The 12,117-nt window shown below is 38.0% G+C and overlaps 1 protein-coding gene and 1 long non-coding RNA gene across 32 annotated transcripts in view; one reads left to right on the top strand and one right to left on the bottom strand.

The window, feature by feature from the left end:
* The window catches only part of LOC103101511 (uncharacterized), a 44,060-nt gene extending 38,923 nt beyond the window's left edge, over window positions 1-5,137 (bottom strand). The window contains exon 1 of the long non-coding RNA XR_008913363.1: window positions 4,801-5,137. This is a non-coding gene — a long non-coding RNA (uncharacterized LOC103101511). The remainder of the gene's footprint in view (window positions 1-4,800) is intronic.
* MAGI1 (membrane associated guanylate kinase, WW and PDZ domain containing 1) overlaps window positions 1-12,117 on the top strand; it is a 757,001-nt gene that overhangs the window by 373,953 nt on the left and 370,931 nt on the right. The window lies entirely within an intron of this gene.

The raw sequence follows: 12,117 nt of genomic DNA, 5'->3' as shown, positions 1-12,117 counted from the left end.
AGTGAAAAGAGTTTCCATTATGCCCTTCTTCATAGCACACAAGTCTTAACTCTTCTTCTTTCTCATCTATACTCAACAGGTCTATAAGCCAAGTCAAGTCAAGCATTTTAGAAACCCCATGCCTAGAATGAACTCTCTTTTCATCTCTGTATCAAAGAACCTGAGTCTCTGTAAAAACCCTTTAAAAACCTAAAAAAGCTAGGCACCATCATTAAGAGGTGTCAGGAAAGACATCTTGCAGAAGGTAAAATGTTAGCTGATTCCTTATGGAAGACAGAGTAGGTTGGAGGCAGAAAGGAGGAGAGGGAGAATTCCAGACATGAGATATAGCTACTGAAAATGAAGGGAGTCAAGAGATGGAATGTTTCATTGCAAGGAACTGCAAGGAGGAAGGATCTGATCACACCTGTGCTTTAAGATTATTTTTGGCAGCTATATGAAGAATAGATTGGCGACACAAAGAGAATGGGACCTGAGAGTATAGTAATGAAGCTACTGTCTTAATCTAGGTGAGAGAAGATGCAGATCTGAAATGTAATGATGGCTTAGTGAGTGGAAAGAAGAGGCTGATGGAATAATTTTGTGGAAGTTTGATTGACCAGATTTGACAACTAAATAGGTATGGGTGCTGAGGAAGAAAGAAGAGTTGAGGATAAAAGATTTCAGTACTTCTTTCTCAAACATAGCATTTAAAGCTGTGAAGGATCTTAGCAATTATCTAGTTTCTTAACTATTTCGTCTTCCCCATATGGAAACATCAACCAATAAAGAGTAAATGACTTTACCAACATCATACATCTAGTTAATTGAAGAATTGGGGCTTGTTTTGCCCACTCCAAAACTCATGTTCTTTCCACTGTATCATGATGTATCTAATATTCCTTCTTTTTTCTTTTTTCTTCTCTTTCTCCCTTCTTTTTTTCTTCCTCTCGCCCTTCTCTCTTTTCCTCTCCTTTCCTCCCAGACTTCTTGTACCTCTAGTTAAATAAAAGAGAATTTTCCTGAGGAAATTTTGAAAATATAATTTATATAAGTGAAGATACAGGTTGTGCACTCTAAACTCAAATGAATTCACATCTCTTCTTATTGAGTCAAGTCAACTATTTCACTTGGCCCCTCCCTAAGCCAATGATAGGAGGTTCCATTTCATCCTTCTTCTTAGTACATCATTTCAACCCCTTCTTCTTAATTGATGATTGTATCTCTGAAGTGTTCCCAGTGGTCCTTTTAATAAATGCTAATACAGCAGGACTTCATTTATGGAAGCTTGACACATGTGAATCCAAGTATAGGTGACTAGCAATTATTAAAAAGTCAGAAAAATATGTAAAATAAAAAATTTTAATTACATACTAAATCCATTTTCCCAAGAGCAATAAAGTCTTTCAGCAATTTGTCAAATTATGTTCATTCTCACTCTGAGAAGTATTAGTGTGAGTCATTACATTGGTTTGCTCCAAATTTGTTTTGCTCCAAATTAAAATATTTGCTCCCATTTAAGTCTTTGTCCAAAGTTCTCACTCATAACAAGTAGTGTCCCCATCAGAGCAGTACTCTTCTTTGTTTCACTCTGACCCACTTCTGTTTAAGATGCATTAAACACAAGTTTGTTGCTTGATTTATTTTTTGAAATATGCAAAATTGGTATGCTCATATAAGAAATACTTATTAAATAATGGGGTTCATTATATGTGATTTTCAAGTTATGTAAAGGTTCTTGAAACCTACTGTCATATGAAAGAAGGTCTTAAATAATTGAAAAATCTTCTGATTGTTTGGAGTGGGGCCTTAGTGAATCAAAAAGGAATTGTTTGACCAATCAGGGTTCCAACAACACATATGAGGAAACCCACTGCCCTCCTTCTCATAAAGAATGTTACAGTCTGATCAGACTTGGTCACTATAGTCGATTATTTTGCTTAAGGTTTTCTCTCTCCCAAGTGCAATTTTGTTCACTTAAAAGAACCTTTTATTGGGGAAAGGCATGTATAAAAACAAAGGACAGCAATTAACCTTGGAAAAAAAAGAATGTAAATGCAAAGAAAGTCTTCATTCAAAAGAAACATAAAACATATAGGAGAGCTGGCTTCAGTTTATTTGCAGAGAACAAAAAAGAATGTTAGGAAATAAAGGCTTAGTTGCTATAGTTTTTCACTGAGATCTTTAATTGTGAATATCAGGTTTCTAGTCATTAATTCATTCATTGTGTAATCCATTAGACTGTGTTTTATTTAAGATAAGACAGCTCTGTGATGACTTATATGAACTTAAAGTTAAATGGAAGTGTCATGGTAATGTCTTCCAGAGGAGTAAAGAAATGGTTTTCAGTTGTGATTGGGCAATTGCTAAGGTCTACTGGTGAAGTATTTCTTAAAGATTACCCTGGGAAGGGAATCTCTTATTTCCAAACTACCCTGAATGTCAATATTTATTTTAATTAGTCACTCTTTGTTTTGCTGGATCTTTTTTCCTCCCCAGAGTTTCAGTATATTTTGGAGCACAAGCACCAAATCTACCAAAATTGAATTGCTTGATCAATTTTACTCACTTAAAAGAACCACTGATGAAATACACCTTCCTTATCTTGGCAGAAGTGTGTAGGGCAACTGATACAGAATGTTGTATACAATGTCAATTTTGATAATTTGTTGGTCAGTCTTGTTTAGTTTTTTGAGGGGATGCCAATAATTTCCTTTTTCTTCATATGCATATTTTGCTGGTTTCTCTTCACACTCCTCCTTTCCTCATATTTTACTCTGTTTCTAGAATTATTTCTTTCCCTGTCCAAAATCCTTCATAATACCCTTTTCAACCTTAAAATTTGAACTCAATATCTCTATCTATGAAATCTTGTCTGATCCTTGGCTCTCTTAATAATCATCCATTTTCTTCTCTATTTAATTGTATTTTGAACATCTTTTATTCATATTTTATTGATATCTGTCTAGTTGAGGAAGGACCACAGTACTTTGGTGGCCCCTCTTATCCTGAAATTGTATCAGATGACAGGTACAAGAGAAAAAAAGAGATGAGAGAGGATTGGGCTTGTGATCTAAATCACTAGAGGGAGTGCTGGCACCAGACAGATCACAGATCCATTGCTGTATTAAGGCATAATGATTTGTTTATAACATAGTCAACTTCTAAATTATAAGCTCATTAGGGGTAGGAATGTTGGTCAGTCATCAGCCTGACTCTTCATGACCCCATTTAGAGTTTCTTGGCAAAGATCCTAGAGTGGTTTGACATTTCCTTCTCTAGCTCATTTCACAGATGAGGAAACTGAGGCAAACAGGTTTCAATGACTTCCCCAGGGACATATAGCTATTAACTGTCTTGAGGCCAGATTTTTACTCAGGAAGATGAGTCCAGCTCCAGCACATCATCCTCTATACCACTTATTTGCCCAATGGCAGTTTTAAATAGGCTGTGTATCTCCCCCAACTTCAGGACAATGTTCTAGACCTGGTGAACATCAGCTATGGTTGGTTTAATGAGCAGATGGAAGTCCTAATTCCACTCTCTATCCCAGGAAAAATATACATCAAGCTCAGTTCCATGAATCTAGTTTTCATTTTTAAACTCTAAAAAAAAAAAGAAAGAAAAGATCTCCCTTCCATATACTTTAGACATACCATATCAAGTAATCCAATAGGAAAATATCCTCTGACATAACAATCCTTTGCTTTATACACCTAGAAAATTATGGAAATGAGCATTTTGCTATTTAATTTCTTTCAAGGTATTAATCAGCAATTCAACAGACATTTATTCATCATCTACTATGTTCAGGTGAGAAAGAGAGAGGGTGGCATAGGGTTTAATGGGTTCAAGTATAGTCACACTGTGGAGTAGTCTTTTGACCTCAGTGTCTGTGGCAATGCTCTAACACTGTGATAACAACCTTAATGCGTGTGTGTGTGTGTGTGTGTGTGTGTGTGTGTGTGTGTGTGTGTGTGTGCCTGTGCCTGTGCCTGATGGCCCCCTTTTGAAATATGATGAAAGCTTATGGATTCCTCATAATGATACATGATTTACATAGCATTACAAAAGAACACAATTATATTGAAATGCTGCTAGATGGATTGAGAGAGAAATGGATGAATAGATAGGTAGATCTCTCATTCTCTCTCTTCTCCCCTTCCCTCTTCCCTCTCTTTTTCTCTCTGTTCTCTTTCTCCTTCTCCCCCTTTCTCTTTTTCTCTTTCTCCCTCTCCACCCCCCTCCCTCTTTCCCTCTCTCTTCCTCTCTTTCTCCCTCTCACACATGCATGTAAGTCATAGAAGCTAGTTATAAAAGATAGTCAAGATTTCCCACTGGCAGTCCTCCAATCTAATGAAATCCTAGCTCTGACTGAAAAGAAATACAAAGCAATATGCCAGGCAACCAAGAGAAAAAGAAACAAATCCTGCCTTTAAAGAACTTCGATATTACTGCAGGGACACAGGATAAACAGATAGTAGTTACAAAATGTATTAAAAATAATACTTTCAAAAAGGATAGAATGTTAATGACTAGAGAAGGGGTATCAAGATAGGCCTTCCATAATGTGACACCTGATGTGTCTTGAAAAAGCCAGAATTGTATAAAGTAGAACTGGAAAGCACTGCATGGGAGATATGAGACTCCTTCTGCAAAGGTGTGGATATCAGGACCAAATATTGTGGATGCACATTGGCTAAAAAGCCAGGTTGACTGGAAAAGAGAATGTGTGATGGGAACGAATATGAAGGAAGACTAAAATGATAGGAGGGAGTCATACAGAGAAGGCTATTAAATTCAAGGATGAGGATTTTGTACCTGATCTGAGAGGCAATAGGGAGCCATCTCCATCTCTTACAGCTTTCCTTTCTGCATCCCTGGCATTGGGGCCATTTTGGAATCTTTTCCCCTCAGGATGTCTCCTTCAATTTCTTTTCCCAAGTTTCTCATTCCCAACTGGCATCCTTCCCACTGGGGTGCTGGGAGCTCATCAGAGGTTCTCATTTGAGGATTGTTGGCCTGTAATCTAGGGAAAACCCATTAGCCCGTTTTACTGGTTTTCCAGCCAAGAGAGCAGAACCAGTATGGAGAATGGAGGTCTCATCCCTGTGATTTGAGCAGAAGCTGCCATAGCAACCAGAACACAGGAGCTTGAGTCAGTTGGAGTGCAGTTCAAGGAAGCTGGTTGCCTAGGTAGGAGGTCTGAATAGAGGAGGAACACTGTCAAAAAAAGGAATAGCTTGTCTAGCTAGAAAAGTTAAAAAAAAAATCATGGAAATATAGGAGGAAAGTTTCAAGTACCAGGCAGAGAGTACTTAGAGTAAAGAGATAGATAACCCAGGTGTGAGAAACATAGCATTTGAGTTAATGAATAGGAATGGAGATTCAGGAAAAGGAAAAAAAAAGATAAGCAGGGCATGGAAAATGTAAGAAATTCATTTTAAATACTCTCTTGAAGCAAGCAAGCAAGATCAGGTGACTTTTTCCTATGACATGAATACTGTCATGTACCATTTAGGATCTTTCTGCTAATGTAGTTCTAAATTAATTATGTTTAAAGATGGTGGCTCTTTGCTGGGAGACCATATTGGACAGCCATATCTTTAAGTATTTTGATCTCAATGTTGTCCAATGGCAAAGATGTGGTCACGATGGTCTTCTAAATTTGCTTTTTCCTTTTATGATCTTAAAATCAAGGTAAAAGGTAGTTGATATGATATATCAGCCATAAGGATGTCCTTGGAGAAAGAAAGACCCAGGTTAAAGAACTCTTGACATTCTGTGTGACAGTGGGCAAGTCAACTATTCTCTCAGTGACCCGGGCAAGAATATCAGTGGGATGTGGTTGAAAAAGCAATCATATTCTGTGGGTTCACATTTCCATCATTCTATTATTTCCTTTGAGTCTTTGGGCAAGCATTTAAACTTGCTCAACCTCTGTAAAATGAAGCGTTCAGATTAGATGACTTCTAAACTCTCTTCTAGCCTAAATCTATGAACCTTTAATCCCAAGGTACAGAAGAGATCTGCATCAGCCCAGGGAATTTCTATGACTAGAAGTTCTGCTTATGAGAGCACAACATTTTGAAGATGAGAAAAAATGCCAATAGAATTGTTTGTCTTGAGTGGCTGAATATTTGAAATGTATGCATGTGCAGAATGCATATGTGTGTTCACCTATATGAATTTACAAATGTGTGCATATATATACATACAATGCATATGCACACACATATACATATATTTTGCAAATGGACAAGATCAATTCTATAGTGTGTGTCAGAGGAAAAACAACTGCTTGGTCACATGGGTCGATGGGGATATGATTGGGGATGTAGACTCTAAGTGATCATCCCAGTGCAAATATTGATAATATGGAAATAGGTCTTGATTAATGATACATGTAAAACCCAGTGGCACTGTGTGTCAGCTATGGGAGGGGGTTGGCGAGAGGGGAGGAAAAGAACATGGTTCTTGTAACCACAGAAAAATATTCTAAATTAACTAATTAAATAAAAATTTTTAAAAAATTTTGTGTGTGTGTGTGTGTGTGTGTGTGCATGGACAGTTTGGTGGCACAGTGGATAGAGTTCCTCACCTGTAATCAGAAAGATGACTTCCTGAGTTCAAATCTGACTTCAGATACTTACTAGCTGGGTGACCTTGGGCAAGTCAATTAGCTTTCTTTGCCTCAGGTTTTTTACCTGTAAAAATAACCAGAGAAGGGTATAGCAAACTACTGTAGAATTTCTGCCAAGAAAACCCCAAATGGAGTTATGGAGAGTCAGAGAGTCAAACACTACTGAAACAACTTAACATGATGGATGGATGGATGTTTATATGAGTATTTGTATAATATATGTATATATGTGTACACATACATGTAGATAGATAGATGGATGGATGAATGGATGGAGTCTTTCAGTTTGGTTTCCTATCACATCCCCACTTTTTCCAGCCTAAAAAGGGAAATGTAGTGGGTCTCATTTCTTGCACGTAATGTGTACCTATCATTGTATTCTCAAAACAGCTCATGTAGTGTTAGAATCATGCAATTAAATCACAAATATGGAATGTGTAAAATTAGATGCTGAATTAATTAGCTTTAACTTGGTATTTAGACTCTGAAATGCACTGCTTAGACTCTGTTAATAGCTATGCTCTGGTTGGGGTTTTAGCTTCCTTGAATTGGCAAGTCTTGAGGGAAAAATGGTAAAGATGACAATTTTCTCAAATAATGTAGGCAAAGTTATTTCCATGACTGATAGGTTGGGATTATCCTAACTGGAGTTTCTTTAAATAACTGCATTTGGTTATACCAGTTCAATCCTGCCCTGGCATTAAGGGACTGGGCGAGTTTTGGTGAAAGTGGAGTAGCCTCAGACATCTTGGGTCTAACCAGACCTCTAGAGATGCTCTTAATATAGGTGGCGTTGGGGGAGTGGTGGCTCAGAGATTAAATTAATTAACTTTAAAAAAATTCATTAATTCATTTATTTTGAAATTAATTAACTTTTAGAGGTTGGGAACTGAGAAAGAGTTGGTGAATGAGGAATTGTCCTCCACGTTTTTTGGCTTCATGGGAGACTAGGGAGAGGATATATAACAAATTATTTGAGAATGATATTCAGTATAGGGGACAAAAAGGAGCAGTTTGGTGGAACGGAAAAAGGACCCAACTTAGACTCCACTATTTTCCATTGGTACATTTTTAGAAAAGATCTTTAACTGCCTAGGGTACACTCTCCTCTGTCATGAAATGAATAGTTTATACTCGATGACATTTAAGGTCATCCAGGGCAAAAATATAAGCTGCATAGTGAGATCCCCTCTGCCGCCATTAAAATGTAATTGGGAAATGTTTGACAAAATAAATGCAAATACAGTGTGACATAGATAATGCTAATTTGTGGGATTCTAAGATATATCTGTGATTTAGAAATATCTACTGGGTAACTGCTTAGAACAGGGACAAGAGTTGTTTTATGTGTGTGTGTGTGTGTTTGTGTGTGTTATAGCACCTATTAGGAATCTGATGAAGCCAGTGGACTGCTTCTCAGAATAATAATATTCTCAGAATAACTTTAAATAATTAAAAGAAATGCAAAATTTCAGCTAGGGGGTTAGATGTAGGTGGGTTTCCCCTACCCATTTCCTCTGAAATCTTATCTGTGGATCTCTTTGGGGTTCTGAGATCCCAAACTAAGAACCTTTGACTTAGAGGATGAATTGGAGAAAGGAGATACTGGAGGCAGAGACCATTTAGGAAGTTATGGCTATAATCCCGGTGAGAAGCAATGATATTGTGATTTACAGTGTTGACTAAATGATTGGAGAAAATAGTGTGAATGGGAGCGGCATCATTGGAAGTAGAGTTGATTAGACTTGGCATTCCCTGAGAGTGATTTAAAGGGTAAAGAAAAAAAAAAACCAGCACCACTTCAATTGGTGAGGGTTTCACAGAGCTGTGCTGGCATCTTTTTTAAAGTCCTTCACTTCGGATATGTTTATAAGGACAGAAAACCTGTTGTTGCCATTTTTCTCTGTTCTATAAAAAATAAATTATGCAATAACAGCGAAAGCATGTATCATTTGGGAAAGAAGTCAGTGGTGGTGGGGAGATGGTTTATCACTTAATAAGAATGTTATCAGATATCTCTTCAGGATTTATTTTTCTTCTGACAATACTGGTGTGTGGGTCTCCCCAGTATCCTGTGTTCCCAAATAGCTATACGCGTGGGTGGCAAATTATATTAATTCTTAATTTTAGTGACCTATTATTGCATGTAATTCTTCAAGGAGGATAAATCCAGGGTGTGAAAATCCTCAAAGACAAAATATTTCCATTTCTATTTCAATCATCATTTACTTCAGCTTTTATCCAGATACAGAAATGCAATAAAAAACAAACATACAAGGTGGAATGTAAGCGCCTTTTAAGTTAAAAGACAATAAATATGAATCAGGCAAGAAGACTGTGTGTGGGAGCCTAATGCATTTGAGATGAGAGTGAGGCAGCCAGCTGAGGGTCCTACAAACCCTCCTGCAGTATGGCTGCTCCCACATTGAGGAAGACAATCCAAAGTTGTGATCAATGGGATCCAGGAGGGTGGCATCACATGTCTTAGCATGATGGGGCTCATTGTTATCTGTTGCTCCATCACTGTGAGGAAACCACTGGCAAAAGAATCATAGATGAGCACAGCCTCAGTTTCCTCTCTTTTATGATGGAGATAATATTTTTAACCTCAAAGGTTTCTGATGAGAATTCATTGAGACAGCATATGTATGATGCTTTGCAAACCATCAAATCCTCTATAAATGTTAGTTATTATTATTATTATTATCTTCTTGTTAGGAGGAGTCAGATTTGATACATTAATACAACTACATTTGATAGCTTGTAGGAATAAAGGAAATCTTTGAGCAGCAGTGGAGAGGAGAATGTAGTTGAAGCAAACTAGGTAGAACAGCAACTACATCTGTCCAGTTATATGACATCTGGTACCAGTGATTCCCCACTCCCTGCCCCATTAAGGATCATAGATTATAAGCTAGGGATCTCAGAGATCATCTTGTTCAGCCATGATTTTACTACTGAGTAAATCCCTACATACATTCCCTGGTCTAGGCTAGATCCTTTGACCCCAAATCTAGCACCCTTTCCACTGTCCCAGAAAGAAGAGAGGTCCATTTCCTCTTATAACAGGTGACATCTAATGGGAGATTTTTGGAATAATTTGTCTTGAGCAAAGAAAGAGAAGCATCAGAACTTAGAAAAATCCATCTGTCTTCAGAGCGTAGATGGGGTGGGCTGCCTCTGTGGGCCAGGGAGGCTTCTTCCACTCTACAGCGGTGGGGAAGTCTTTCCTGTTAGCAGAGATCTGTCACCGCCACCCTCTAGACAACTCAGTAGAGAAAAGCAGATGATTACCAGGTGAACAAAGACCCTGAATGGCAGGCAGTGAAACAAGAGGCTCCCAGTTCCTGGAGCTATTGACGAGAGTATTTATAAAAATGGACGTTATGAGATTGTCTGAAAGAAAGTGGGAACAGAGTGGAATTGGACAGACTACCGTAAATGATTCTGCTTTTCAAGGTATGACTGCAATGAAATACAACCCGGCGGGAAGGTTGTGGCCTCTGTTCATCCTCTCACTTACCAGATATTATCTGGCCCCAGCTCTATTATACTTGTTGGCATTCTGCTGGGCTGGAGAAGTGTCTGTGGATGGAGGATGGGAAGGATGGGGAGGAAGGGATCAATGTGCCAGCCTGTTGCTTTTGGTGCCCAGGAGGCAAAATGGGAAGAATGGGTCCAAATGTGTTTTTCTCTTTAGGAGAGGGCAATGGAAAAAGCACTGGGGGGTAGCTGGGTGGCTTGGTGGATTGAGAGCCAGGGCTGGAGACAGGAGGTCTTGGGTTCAAAACTGACCTCTGATTCTTCCCAGTAGCACTCTAACCCTAATTGCCTAGACTTTGCCACTCTTTTGACTTAGAATTGATACTAAGAAAGAAGATAATGAGTTTAAAAAAGAAAAGAAGGAGCTCTGGGAATTAAGTGGTTGTAGGCTCAGAGTCTAAAATTGTTGGTGGTTAAAACTTGGAATCTCAGTTTCCTTATCTATTATACATATGGTTATTACTTGCACTGCCTACCTCATGGGATCATTCCTTGTGAGAGAAAATACTTTTTCAATGAAGCCTGTTCCCCCCCCCCCTTTGAATCAATAGTGTGGGATAGAGGATCCTGGAGCCCCAAAGGATCTGGGTTCAAATTCTGATATAATTTTTTTCCCTTTATGAACTGAGCCCTTTCCTCCTTAAGCCTCAGTTTCCTCATCTATAAACAAGGATTTGTACTAGGAAGCCTTCAGACCAGATGATCTTCTTTTTCTCTTTACATCTTTAACCCAAGACCATAAATATTAAGCTTTTATCATTTCATATTACTTTCCCTTCACCATCCCCTCATAGCTTGGGAACTTTGGGGAGAGATCTTCTCTATTTCCTAAGTAGTCTTCTCTTTCCTGTTCCCCCTCTGCTCCCAAGTCACCAAGCTTTATCTGCTATTTACAATCATATCCACAGATGAATAAAAAATTGGTTCATTCTGGAAAGTTAGTAAATTAGGGGTAACAATAGCATCCATTACCTACCATGGTTGTTGTGTAAGGATCAAATAGATCATTTTTATACAGTGATTTCCAAACCTGAAAGCCCCATATAAATATCATTTTACATCATGTTACTGGTAGAATAGTTCTGGTCTTGCCATCTGAAACATCTCAGTGTTTTTCTCTTAATGGTAATAATTTTCTTTTTAATTTTCCCATGTTTATAGTCAATGGCTGAGAAAGGACCCACCATAGTTCTTCTTGGCCAAGAAGAAGAGCACTTTGGATTAGATGCTGTAGGCAAACTTGAATTTTTCATGGAATACGGGGCATCGAACTTTTTCAGGTTTGACCATACATCTAAGTGTAGTTATTAACCTTACATTTATTTCATCAGAAAGTTTGTTGGGGTTATCTTTGGGAAGGAAAAGGGCTCCCAAGTAGCCATCTGCAGAGCAAGTTTATAAATTGTAATGTCTATTCTAGATGGAGACATAAACTTAAACACAAAGTATTTCTTTTTCCTTGAAATTGTTTAGGTTGTTCACTTAGAGGAAAAATAACCAATGTTCTAAATATGGTAGAATTGCAAGTCTGCTTCCCTTTGCCTCCATGCCTTTATCATCAAAGTCTATACCACCTTTAATTGTACTTTGTATATTTTTGGTTTGACTTACTAAACTAAGTTGAAGAAATTTGTTCTAAAAAGTGCTGGACCCCAGTGATTCATAGGCTTCTGGGAAGAGGAAAGGAAAAGAAATCAGAAAGAAAGATACTCATCTCATCCACTAATCCATTTCTTAATCATTTTCTTTATTCAAAGTACTGCTGGGTGCTGAGCTCATGGAGATGACAGCCAAATCTATCCCTGCCCTCCAGACTCTTAGATCCTTTTGGCAGAACACAAGCTCCTTTGAAGGAGGTTTTATTCTTTGTATTTGTATTTGTATCCTCAGTGACTAGAATGGTGCTGGTCCCATCAATTAATTAATTAATCAATCAATCAATGTCACAGGTA

Source organism: Monodelphis domestica, chromosome 7 (genome assembly GCF_027887165.1).
Source record: "Monodelphis domestica isolate mMonDom1 chromosome 7, mMonDom1.pri, whole genome shotgun sequence".
NCBI classification, from domain to species: domain Eukaryota; kingdom Metazoa; phylum Chordata; class Mammalia; order Didelphimorphia; family Didelphidae; genus Monodelphis; species Monodelphis domestica.
Note: the sequence above shows the minus strand (reverse complement) of the source record. Positions and strands in the feature narration are given on the sequence as shown.